Source organism: Mesoplodon densirostris, chromosome 11 (assembly GCF_025265405.1).
Source record: "Mesoplodon densirostris isolate mMesDen1 chromosome 11, mMesDen1 primary haplotype, whole genome shotgun sequence".
Taxonomy (NCBI): Eukaryota; Metazoa; Chordata; class Mammalia; order Artiodactyla; family Ziphiidae; genus Mesoplodon; species Mesoplodon densirostris.
In genome coordinates this window covers 20,446,593-20,460,469 of record NC_082671.1, presented here as the reverse complement: position 1 = coordinate 20,460,469, position 13,877 = coordinate 20,446,593, and the positions used below count along the sequence as shown (strand labels likewise).

The window sequence follows — 13,877 nt, the reverse complement described above, 5'->3', positions numbered from 1 at the left end:
GAAGGGGAAGCTGGGACGAAGTGAGAGAATGGTATGGACATATATACACTACCAAATGTAAAATAGATAGCTAGAGGGAAGCAGCCGCATAGCACAGGGAGGTCAGCTCCGTGCTTTGTGTCCACCTAGAGGGGTGGGATAGGAAGGGTGTGAGGGAGATGCAAGAGGGAGGAGCTATGGGTATGTATGTATATGTATATCTGATTCACTTTGTTACACAGCAGAAACTAACACACCATTGTAAAGCAATTATACTCCAATAAATATGTTAAAAAAATAATATTCATTCTACTTTTAAGTGTCAGAGTGGTCTTTCACAACTCACTCAAACCTTCAATTCCTTAGTTTCCCCATCTACTAAATATGAATAACTGCCATCTTCCTCATTTTAAGCTCAAAGTGTATATTGGGAAAAATGAAACTGTGTTCCTAAAACTTTCTCAGTCTTGTAAATAAAGTAGATATATTTAAAATATATGAATCAAACCTGTCTACATTTGGGGCAATGGCATTTTAAAACAATTATGCTATAACCTTTGGAATGAGCTAGTGTGTTCAAAGTGCAACAGAATTGGAGTTTCCAAGTATCGAAGTAAATCACAAGTTGATTTCACAAAGGGTTTATCAGACTTGTACTCATTTTAGACATCAACGTCTGATACAATATAACATTTCAAATAATCAGAAAAAAAGGAACTTGATTACCTGAATTAAGCATCATGTTATTTGTCATTTCTGGAAGTGTTCTTGGTATTAGTAAAAATAGCTAACATTTCTAACAGTGCTTTCTGTGTTTCCATTCCTATGTGGGTGTTTATTACTTTACCTCATTTGTTGTAATTCTCTCACAACAGCCAAATGAGCTACGTATTTTTCTTACCGTCCCCATTTTACATACTCAGAAAGAGCCTTAAGAAGTTAATGAACTGGTTCAAGGTTACAAAGCTAGTAATCAGCAGTGCTCAGATTTGAAGATAGGAAGTTTAATTCCTGAGACACATTTTAACCACTACCATATAACCTTTTGTGATTACTGATCAAATTATTTTAGGAAACTTATGGTAAGATTCCAGATTAATAGACAAAATAAGGAAGCAATATGGAGGATTCTCTACCTCAGAACTTTCATCAATAACATCTCGCCAGAGTAGAGGAATGTGGAGGTACCTGCATTGAAACAGAGAGAAGCAAATGATCAGAATGTTGGAAAAATCTCTGAACCACATCAAATGATGCAGGTTTTCTTAAGACTCAATGGATTTAGTTTCATAGAGAGAAGATTAGTAGGAACATTACAATTGAGTTAAAACTTTTTAAGAGCTGTCATGTGATAAAGAAAGGAGGCTGACTCTGGGTTGATCCAAAGACCCAAATAATGGCCCGTCAATAAAAGTTACAGTGTGGAAACAGATTTGGAGTTAATTTGTTAATCAGCCATCATTCTGTGAATGTTCTATCATGCATAGCTTCTCTGGAATGAAGCTCACAAACAGAGCACCAGATGAAAACTATATCAGAAGTCCCTTTAATTTATTTTCATTGACATTGAACATTTTCAATGTGCATCTGTAGTTGTTGTTGGGGGAACTCTTAAAGGGATAAGAGCAGCACTGGCAGTGGGAAGAAGCCGGAGCTTGTGAAATCTATCAGGGAGATGTCCACGGAACCTTATCACACGCAGCATCCTTAGCATGCATATGTAGGAAAAGTTCTTAACCAAGTGTCACTCCCTCTAATTCAAGTAGTAACATTATTTGGAGTGTTCTGGATTACCAGAGCATGAGTAAGTTTGACCAGTTGTTTAAAATAAGAAAGCCCACATCAGGCTTCTATCAGGTTTACTGAAACAAATAGGCATAAAATTGCTTTGGAGATTGCACACATATACAACTTTTTCCCCCCAAATCATCTAATCATCTGGAAATTGAAAGCACTTAGACTGGAAATCCCATGCAGTCAGGGATTCTGTGTTTGTTCTCAATACTCAGCATAGAAACTTGCACCTAGCAGGTCCTCAAATAAATAGTCATTGAGTGAAGCACAGTAAATGCAATAGGTAATCATTCCCAGGAATTGCATAAACATGATGATCAGGAGTGAATTGAGATTTAGGTTACAGAACTTCTGGAAATATTTTAAATCTTTCCTGTTGCTTTATGCTTTGACTCCAGAGTCTTGAGTTCAGAATTTAAGAAAATTGGAGATAAATGGTCCAGACAGTTCCTGTTAAAACAGAAGAGCAGCTCATCTATTCTAAAGAAAGAGTCTTTCGTTTGCAGTTAGACCTGAGCTTAGTCATGTTTCCAGAAAGCCCTACTTTCATAAAAAGTGGTTTGGATCTACTGCAACTTAAACAGAAGATGGCAATACTAGTGAGCAGACTTCTAGATTTAACAGCTTTCTTAAAAATTAAGAACACACAACCAGACAGCCTGCAGGATACCCCTGAGAAAATTTTCATTATATTTAAACAATTGAATGTCAGTGCTAATAACCGATTCCTGCTGGGTTGAATTCTTTCCCAACAAAAAGGAAACCATTTAGTCACACTAGCATGTGTCCTCCACGTGAAACATTTGAAGTGGTATTAATGTGTTGCAGGTGATGTTGTCAAGAAAGGGTTGTGACCCTGGAACCACTACTGAACAACTTGGGAGTTGGTTACCCTGCATTTATTCTCTTCCTTTCTTGGAACACTTGATGTGCTCCTAGCCTCTGAAAAAAGTATGTACACAGTAGAATCAAACCAAGTGCAATAAAGGGAACTGAAAAGCTGCAGTTGGTGGCATAACTGCTAATGGTGAGACTGGCCTACAATCAGAAAAGTTCTTTTTCTGTGATTTTTCTCTCCTCCATCTGATTTTCAAACAAGTTACATTTTAGAAAATGAAATGTTATATATCTCATGCATTTGAAAGCAGGATAACTATAAATGAGAATATTCTTTAACTCATTTTATTCCTGCTTTGGATGTTATAAATAAGAAAATGCTGAAATCCCTGCACCCTCTCCCCACCCCCTCCCACACCCCAGAGCATCTAATACTGCCTTGTATGTTCTTAGGTTGATTGCAAACTTTTCCATAGTTATATGTTGACCCATTAAAGGGTAAAAAATTAAAAGAAAAATTCAAGTGAAGCGACTAGATCAATTTAGACCCCCTATGGCTTACCTCCCATTTGTGAAAGGGATAGAATATCCTCATGGAACCTCAAAGTACCCCATTCCATTTCTTTGAGGATTAATCAGTCAACAACTAATTATTGTATTATCTACCAGACACATAGAGCCACAGCATTATGCCAAATCTAGGCAAGCCATGCCAAGATAAATACCTTCGTTTGTTTTAAAATTAACCTCACTGCTCTAATAAGGTAACTTTACAGATTTTCCAGCAAGTGAATTTGAAAGCTTTGATTGAAAATGTTCTAAACATTTTTAATCTCTCTTTCTTCCTAACCATAACAGTAAAACTGAAAATAAGCACTTATACAACCTGGCCAAATATTTAGATAAAGAATGAGTTTGTAACCAGCAATATCTTAAAATGTGTTTGAGTTATTCTGTATGCTACTTAAATAGTTAAACTGTCAGCCCGGGATTTTGTATATATTCCTCATTAGGTTGCCTCTAAGATCCCAGGGTAGGTATATCTGCATTCTAAAATTTTGTATTTTTCCATGGTTTATATACCCCATAAAATGCCTTGAGAACTTTATGAGGGATGTTACATTAATATGTGTTATTATAAATATGATTTAAATATCTAAAGCATTACAGAGTGATTACTGTTCAATAAGGCAGCATGCATAAAATGCTTATCTCCACACTGTGCTTAGGTTTCTACAATATAATATAATGAATTGTTCAATATAGTTTGCATGCTATTTGTCTCTGTTTTTTCCTGGGCTCGAGGGAAGCTGATGTGCAATCCTCTAACAAGATGATCATAAATTGCAGAACAATAAACAGCCCTTGAGATTTTTAGATAGTATGTTGTTAGCATGCAATCCATCTTGGGAAACTTGATTTAATACCTCAAAGGAACATCTCTGACAATGCTCAACGTTGTTTTAAACTGCTGCTAAATCAATTAGTGCATTGGAGAATCCTAATGTCTCTGCCTCTTTCCTAGCCCATCCCAAGAACTTTGTCTGGTTATTTTGTAAAGCAAAAGATTTAGGGAGCCCCTGCATGGATGCACTTGGGTTCCCCTGGAAAACATTAAAGGTAATCCTGCATGAAAGGAAGGATCAGCCAGCCTCCCTAAATCATCAAGATCAGTGAGGGTGTCATCTTCAAAATTCATTTAAGTTTTTCTAAATTACCCTTCTTGTGGCCAAGAAGGAAAAATGTAGATAAAAGGTAAATATTATTCTAAAGTCAAGACTATAAGTCAAGTACCCTTCCCCTCCAAAATGTATATATATTTGCTTTTATTTACACATTTCTTTTGGTGTATATAATGTATCTTGTAACTATGTATATTCATATTATATTGGAGAATCTCAAGACATTTATAGATATTATCTAATCCTCACACATCTATTAACTGGTAAAGTAGAAACAAAAGTTAAAAAACCAACAAAAACAAAACCCACCCTGTGGAAAAAGAGATAATGTCAGCAATTTCTTACTTCATGATAGATCATTCAATTCTTTTTTTCTACTGCATGAAATGTAATAATTAAAGTAACAATTGCTATTCAACGAGGAGGATCATGACCTCCCCTTAAATTTTATGGTATTTCCTCCTTTTCTTAAATGGTGTCTTTTTATTTTTCTACATTAATTTACTGAAGACAATTCTCGGGCAATTCCTCATCTTTCTTTCTATCTTTTGTTATGGTGCAATACTCTTGCTTTTTCAATATCCCCCAGACCCAGCTGGCTCCTGTTGCCTGCAGGGTGAAATCACAGATTGTGTTGAGGGGAGACACCCAGCTGTACCCCTCAACCATGCTTCCAGGGCAAGTTCACCCATCTTATGCAGCTGGGACTAACTGGCTGGATTAAGAAACAAAGCGAAATAAACAAAGCAGTTAATCAGTCCAACTAAAAGAAACTTTTCGTTTTCCCTTAAACAACAAGGCCAAGTACCTGTTTTACCTGATTTATTAAAAAAAAAAAAAAAAAGCAGCAGCCTGTTCTGGCGATGTGTAAACACAGTCAATGTTTTCCTCAGCCCAGGGTTAGTTTCCTCTGACAAACGGATAATTTCAACAGTTATGTCTGTTCTTTCCTTTAAAGATGCATAGGGTAAGCTTTTCTGGAAGCCGTCTAAACTTCATATTAACTCCCATACATAATGGGAATCCTTACCGTATTTGCTCCCCTAGGCAATGGGAAGCCAAAAGGTAAAAGCTTTTTTCTCCCCTCTCCAAATAATTGAACGAGTATTTAAGTAGCCTGGTTCATAATTTAGAATTAGGATGAAGCTCATTGTTCTAATCCATAAGAACTATGACCAGTGTTATATTTTGCTTTCTTTATAATGTTATTTCTAGACAAAGTGAGAAACAATCAATTTCTAAATTACATCTCTTGCTTCGCTCTATTGCTCCTTTTTGGGGCTGTTAGTACATTTAAATAATAAATTACAATATAACTGACAATAATTGCTCGTGTGTTTTAAAAATTTATCAGTCCCATATGTATATTTGTTTGGTCTCACTACAATACTACAATGCAATTTGGCAGATTATCCTCATTTTATGTAAGTAAAAATGGAGGCATAAAGTGGAAAAGCAGCCAAAGGAACAAGAAAAAGCCAAGGCCAAAGTCAGGTAATTTAAATATTTTAATACTTTTGTAGTGTTTTGATTGGAAAAGAGGCTTAGAGTAAAAATTGAGAGAATGTTTCGGTATTAGGTGTCTTTTAAAAATTATCCAAGAGTTCATTCTCACACTTTTTCTCTTTGTCCTCTGAGGTATCAATGAAACTTTATTACATACTGGTGCTTGCCAAATTCAGCTGTATTTAGCTTAGTAGTCCTTAATAAAAGAAGTGATTCTGATCGCAGAATTGGTTTCAGTAAATCCTATTCCCATGTTATCTTTCATGAAACCTAAATGACATCTTCCTCATAGTCAAACCTTTCAATGATTTCAAAACCAAACAGGACTTGCCACACAGCAGGGGCTCCAAGGTTAGTACCTGTTTCATTGATTGTTATAGAAACCACTCTTGTTCAAAACATGAACTCCCAAGATATAAGGGGGAAAAATGACATGGTAGAGCTTCTTTCTTGTCATTTCCTTTCTGTCCTGATCCTATTCAAGTATCTTTTCTACAATTTTCTCCTTTCACCTCATTCAGATGTATCTCTGTAGTACAGTCCGACCCCATTTTTAAGTAATCAGAGGCTCATGGCTCAGTGTGTAGGTTATTCTGGTCCACTATTATCATTACTTCCTGAAGCTTTTGGATGCCCTAGTACCACTCCTTTTCTTGTTAGTGTCTTTATCAGAAAGTGAAAACAAAAAGGCACTGAATTGAAACCAGTTTGGTTTGTGAATTTCTACTTGTATAGAGCCTTCCCAAAATGAATGGTTGAAAGATTTATTCTCTTCATTGGAGTAATCTAAACTTTATATACCATGAACACAGACAGTTAGTACTTAGGTTTTTAAAAAATAATCATATCTTCAAAAATGCTTTCTATCTACCCATTTCCAAGTCCCTGTTATTCAACAAACATTTCTTGGTCATTTTGTTGTATTAGTTGCTGTACATAAAAATTTTTAAAGTGGGGCAACACAAAATGCTCTAATACAAGGTAGTGTATTATATTAGTATAAAAATATATTAATTAAATGCTACATATTACATTAATTAATTTATCTATGCCAAAGTGGGCATAGAAAATTAATTCTCTCAGAGAATCTAGGAAAGTTTTATAGGAGAGGTGGGTTTTGAGTTTGATGTTGAATGATGGAATTAGGTTGTAGACTTGAATACTAAGCTAAGACATTGATTTTATTCTATTGTAAAAGAAAGGATTGACTTAACCTTTGGAACTTTAATATCTCCATCTGTATTACCAAATAGAACATAAAACATGACATGATATTGACCTGTTAAATGGTAGGAAGACATACCTGGCCTGGGGCAATGACTAGACTCTGAACACAAGCACTCTCTCCACAAGGATGACAGCACCCGAAGGACCACACTTGCTCCCCAAATTACATGCAAGTTGAAAAAAGTAAAAAAAAAAAAAAAAGAAAGAAAGAAAAAGAAAGGAGTCACCAGTGATTTTTTAAGGTAGAGAATAAGAGGATCCCACGGCTTAATTCATAACATTTAAGTTACTCTCTAATTGCTTTCTAAAATTTCCTCCAGCCTTTTGATATTTAGATTACCTTTTACTTAGATTATCTTTTATTATCCTGTAATAGAACATGTCTGATTCTTTGACTTATCTCTCAAGTAAAAACTGGAACTTGAAAGTCAGAGTAACCAGATGATGCTTTTAAAAAACAACGCCATCAAAAGCATTTGAAATTAGTCTCATTTACTTTAAATATATGATTTTTACAAATGGATCTTAATAAACAATCTGAAGGTAATAGATATATTAAACTGCAGAGTCCTAGTCATCTTCATTGACTCCCCACACAGAGACCGTTTACCAAGTCAAATGCCTTTCTCAGATGCCTGCAACGCCTCTCATGATGAGTTACTATATTAATTACTTTACTCTTACCCCCAGTTTTTCTGAATATATATTCGTTTCCAAGTACTCTGCCAGGAGGTGAGGACAGGAGGATAGGAAGTGCCTAACCCATCTTCAATGATCATAAGTTTTTCTTTTTTTGTGTGATTCTGAAGCATTTGTTGCCCTGATGGTGCAGGGTGTTCACTAGGCAGCTTGGCTGTAGCCCAACTCCTCCCTTCCCCCCCATGTGCTTTTACACAGGTGTGTAAAGGGGACCCTTTTATGGCAAAGAGATTTTCAGTCTCTCAGGGAATAGGACCAGGGGCTTTTCTCGGGCCTCAGTCTCGGGCACTGGCTTTCAGAGAGGGTTTGTACTTCCCTGTCATCTCCTTGGGCACCGGCACGAGGCCCGGGCAGGGCACCTGCCCCTGCATCTCACAGATGCACTCCCACTGTCAGGGGCCAGAGTGGGCTGGGTGCTCTAAGGGATTTAGACATGAAGTGGGCAACTTTCAAAGGGGGACGCTCTCCTTGAGGAAGGTAAGAGCAAAATCTTGATCACTAGGCTGCCCAGGAAGAGTCCTCTGATAGTACTGCTACTCCAATAGGGCTAACAGGGAAGTGTGCACACAGAAGGTGATGGAGGGTGCTGAAGACTACCTTCACTTCTGTAAAGTGTCCAGAGGCTTCCTCTACTCTCTTTCCTTACTCCCTGGTGGAACAGTATTATTTCAGGACTAAGGCTTAGAGCATTTAATCGACAGCACATAAATTGTGGGATTCTTAAAAGCTGAGTTTTCTCCTGTTCCTCTTTCCTGAGGGTTTCCTCATTCATCCCCAGGATCTTTTTGATGTGCTCCACGATCTGCTTATTGCTCTTGGCCTCCACGTCCATGAGGACTTGCTCCCCAGAATCTAAGTAGAACCGCAGGAGGGGTGTCAGCGTCATGTTCTTAAACATCATGATCTGCACCCAGGGATCCTTGTACTGGATCTGAGGGATGTTGAAAACCACGAATTTCCTGGCGCCTTCGCCCAGTTCCCCGTGCGTGGTGTAGTTCACCGTCATGACCTTCTCCGAGTCCTTGAACACCACGTCCCCCTGGCGCAGGTACTGCGGGGTGCGACGGATCAGGAAGCGGCCCGTCACAGGCACGGGGGCGGCCGAGGGGCCGGACCCCCTGCCGCGAGCCCAGCAGCGCGAAGAGATGAGCGCAGCCGATGCCTCCAGGGCGGCCCTCGCACAGCTTCTCCAATGATCATAATTTTTAAATGAGATTTTTCTGAAATGAAAATACTTGAAGGCAAGAAACATGTCCTATATATACATCTGTATACCCCCAATAGCTATGAGTACTAGCAAGTTACCTCATTTCTCCGGATCTCATGTTGATTTTTCAGAGGGTTATCTTGGGAATTAAATGAGTTAGTGTATCTAAAACTCATCATAAATACTCATGTATTATACAGGCATACCTCGTTTTACTGTGCTTTGCTTTATCGTGCCTCACAGATACTGTGTATTTTACAAATTGAAGGTTTGTGGCACCCCCGAGTTGAGCAAGTCTACCGGTGCAATTTTTACTAAAGCTTTTGCTCACTTCATGTCTTTGTGTCGCATTGTGGTAATTCTCTCAGTATTTCAACTTTTTCATTTTTATTGTATTTGTTATGGTGATCTGTGGTCAATTATCTTTGATGTTACTACTGTGACTCACTGAAGGCTCAGATGATGGGCAACATTTTTTAGTAGTAAAGTTTTTGTTTTTTTTTTTTTTTGTGTGGTATGCAGGCCTCTTACTATTGTGTCCTCTCCCGTTGCGGTGCACAGGCTCCGGACGCGCAGTCTCAGCAGCCATGGCTCACGGGCCCAGCCACTCCGCGGCACGTGGGATCTTCCTGGACTGGGGCACGAACCCATGTCCCCCGCATCGGCAGGCAGAGTCTCAACAAATGCGCCACCAGGGAAGCCCGTAGTAAAGTATTTTTTATTTAAGGTGTATGTACATTGTTTTCTAAGACATAATGCTATTGCACAATTAATAGACTACAGTATAGTGTATATGTAACTTATGTATGCACTGGGAAACCAAAAAAAAATGTGTGACGTGCTTTATTGTCATGAGTCTGAAACAGAATCCACAATATCTTTGAGGTATATCTGTATTTATTGCGCAGAGTAGATGTTCTATTGAGATTTAGTGAAATGAATGACTAATTTAATTAGGCCCTCTCTTCTTTGCAGTTTCTAGATTGAGAATTAACTTCTTACTTACCAAACGAACTTATTTTTTAATTAAAGGCTACTTGCTAATATCACATTTCATTGACACTGAAATGCAGATATGTTGCTGTCATTACAGAAGCTGACTTGGCTTCAAAGCAGTTCTGTTGTCTTCATGAAATTGTACTTTGTGACTTTCTCTCTGCATGTCACTTCTAAACTCCAGCAAGAAAATAATGATGGGCAACATTACAATAAAAGCGACTGTCTCTTCTATTCCTTATCTTCTTTTCTAGAATCCTCCTTGCAACAGGGATTCAATGCCATATGGAGGTACGCTTCCGTGCTGTCAGGATGTGGACCTGTGGTGCGGTACAAAACTCCCTTTTCCTCATTAAAGGCGTGCAAAAGTCTAAAAATAAATCTTCTGCTCGTTCATCCTTCACTTTTTAGCAAACCTCTGGGGACAACTGCCAGCCAGGCAGTTCAGGGGAGGAAAGTGAAGCTGAAGTATTCAGAGGGCAAAGCAGGGAGGCAGAGACTCATGATACAGGATTGGAATTAAAGCCAGGGGGAGGTCAAGAACTTGCGAGTAAGATGTTGCCCATCATGTTTTACATTAAGTTAGTCCTGGAGGACCTTCTTCCCCTAAACTCTAAGAGGGAAAAGATAGCTGGTGAGTCAACTGGGCTCTTGCTGTTGTATAAGGACTTAGAATTACAGCAAAAGCAATAGGCTGGAAGAGGTGAAGACTGGCATTCTTGCTCGTCCTCAAGGCCCAGCATCTGTGCAAAAACTCTGACTCCTTGTAAAGGTGGTCTTCTTTATTCTGATTTTATAGCCCCTGAAACTCTTGCCCCACCTATACCCCCTCACTTGTTTTGCTGTCATGCCTAAAATTTCCATGCTACTTATCCTCTTATTGTAATGGACAGGTTATCTGGGAAGAACATCAGATAAAATCATTTCCAGCCACTCACATTTTAAATCCAGTTAATTTATCAGTTTAGTTTTGTTTTCCAGTAAAACTCTAAGGGACTTAGACATGAAGTGGGTAACTTTCAAAGGGGGACACTCTCCTTGAGGAAGGTAAGAGCAAAATCTTGATCACTAGACGGCCCAGGAAGAGTCCTCTGATAGTACTGCTACTCCAATAGGGCTAACAGGGAAGTGTGCACACAGAAAGTGATGGAGGGTGCTGAAGACCACCTTCACTTCCGTAAAGTGCCCAGAGGCCTCCTCTACACTCTTTCCTTATTCCCTGGTGGAACAGTATTATTTCAGGACTAAGGCTTAGAGCATTTAATCGACAGCAAATAAATTGTGGGATTCTTAAGAGATGGCTCGCCTTTGTTCCTACCCAGATAAAAAGATTGAATTCTAAAACAGTAGTATTGGATATCTATCTCTTAAAATGATATTCAGTTAAGAATATCTTTTGCTTTCCCGCCAGTTGTGTTCCATACAGCCTAAGGAATATTCTAAAAAAAAGATGATGACCCTATCTTCAACTTAAACCCTCAGATTCTTGAAATTCTCAATACTGTTTTATTCATTTTCTTTATTTTGGATTCTCAGAAGTCCTGGTTTCTTCCTCATTAAAAAAAATCAGAATATTCTGGAAGTGGTGAGACTTTATTAAGGAAAATTCTGCCTCCATTCTCATTAGGCTCTGGTAGACTTGATAAAAGCAAATGTTATTGCAGAAGAAAATCATAGCTGAACTTTGAAAAATTTTAAACTTACCTCCTTTTGGACCAAGTTTTATCAAATGAAGAACTCAGGATTACTCGAGAATAATATTTATATCTGAGCTTGGATTTGTATAGGATAGTCTACAGATATTGTGAATTAAATCAAATAATTTAACTGCATACAATCTGGGTATTCTATTTACTAGAGTTCCAGAACATTTTTTCTGTACTCTTCCCTTTAGAGATCTACATAATCATGATCTCAAGAAATATAGATGGATAGACAGACATAGATATAATTTTCCCTACATATATACTTTTTCTTTCCAAAATGTCTATTGCTTGAGCTGACTTAACTGGTATTGAGAGAGTGTTGAGATCCCTGGATAGATGTGGAGCATTTTTTAAAATGTTTTATTAGGTTTGAAATATTTCTGTGTTTTCACTCTTTCTTTTAGACTGTTCTTTCAAAAATGTCAAACATCTTGCTAGGTTTAAGATTTTAGCAAGTGCTTTTTCCTCTTTCATTTTTAAACTAACATGAATCCATTTATTCAAGGGAATTTTACTGAACGCAGAAGTTGAAAAGAATACTTATAAAACAGCATCATGAAATAAGATCAGGCACATTAAATTGTTAACTTTATTGATTGACTATGTAAAGCATTCTAAACTCACTCAGAGAGAAGTACTGAGGGGCTAAGTTCATTGCAGGGCAATTCAACAGAAATTCCATGCAGTGTGAACTCAGCTTTCAACACAAAATTAAAGGGCTTCAGGAATCATACATTGCAGCTTGCACTAGACGTATGAGACATAAATATATGCTTCTGCAAAGATGAAAAGAAAAAGCAATGCTTTTAAATTGTCTTAATATATCACTTAGAATTTCATGTTTCAGGTCTCAAGAAAGAATTACAACTTTCACAAACATAAAATACAGGTGTATATAATCACCACTTTATGGTCTCCTGCATAAAGACATATTTCAAAATCTTCTATTAATTACCAAAGTGATTACTCAGTTTCCTGGTTTGTAGGAAAAAAGTTGATAACAAACTTACAAAACAAACAAACAAAAACTCTCCTTAAACCAGGCACATAGAAAACAATCAACATGCCAAGTCGTTTGTGTTAACTCACATGTGCATACACCAAGGAGCGATGACAAACATGTCACTATAGGCACAGAAGGATTCTAATAACATAGGATATAGGACATAGAAATATAACAAGATTCTCCGTCTCGATAAGAACTTGAAGTATTATTGCAAAGACAATAATAAACATTGAGATAACCTGTGTAAGGGTTAAATTAATGACTAAGCTCATGGATGGGGTGGAAACTGCATTCCCACCATAAACACCCCATTACAGAGCATTCTTTTCCTCTTTCCCTCTGACTTATACCTCGCTGTTGCTTTTTCTCCTGTTTTTTCCTCTCCTTGTAGCCTTTCTTACTTTACGCATGTAGGGGGTTATACTCTCCCTCCTCCCCTCTCCCTCTTGGTTACATGTGGTATCTGCAGGTGCAGCCCACACAGTTCTCTCTATGAACATCCACTGATAGACAGGTGCAGAGATTGATCACGGCTCGGTAACAGTGCTGGAAATGGCCGCCAGTTGTGAAGAAGAATAACAGCTGGCAGCCATTCTGATTGGTGCTGGCACCGAGGCTTTCTTATGAGATCCAAATGCCTTGAGAACCAAATGTTCCTGGGATTCAGGCTTTCTGCAGCCAACAAAGCTTAGGTCAAAAAGCTAATTGGCTACTTGAAACTTTACTTAGATATCTTCAAGAGAAACAAAAAGGGTTGTTTCTGTTCACTCACGTATGCATATACCAAGGAGAGATGGCTAAACAGATAGACAAGAAAAAGCCAAGTGTTTCTTTGAAAGAGCTCCTCTTTCAAGGTAAGATGAGGAAAGGTTTTGAAATAACGATGCAAAATACCTTTTCTCTAGAAGCCAAACTGTTATTGCATACATTCAACATGTAATTATGTCTTTGGTGACATAAAATCTTCTCCATTGTAATTGTTGAAAGCTGAGCAAGTCTAGAAAGAGAAAGAAAAGAAAGAAAGAAAGAAAGAAAGAGAAAGAAAGAAAGAAAGAGAAAGAAAGAAAGACCCTTTACAGAAGAGAGTTAGGTGCAAGTCAAATAGAAATCACAACGCCACACCAATAAAACACTACTTCCTAAACTTTCCCTATCATTGTCTATGTGAAACATTGTTGTTCTTTCTCCTTTGCCCCATACTCAAATGCCAGGGCCACAGTAGGGCATGACACAAAGAG

At 37.9% G+C, this 13,877-nt stretch overlaps 1 pseudogene; it reads right to left on the bottom strand.

Moving 5' to 3' along the window:
- Window positions 1-7,999: 7,999 nt before the first annotated feature.
- LOC132499475 (small ribosomal subunit protein mS25-like) lies at window positions 8,000-8,976 on the bottom strand (annotated as a pseudogene).
- Window positions 8,977-13,877: the final 4,901 nt, after the last annotated feature.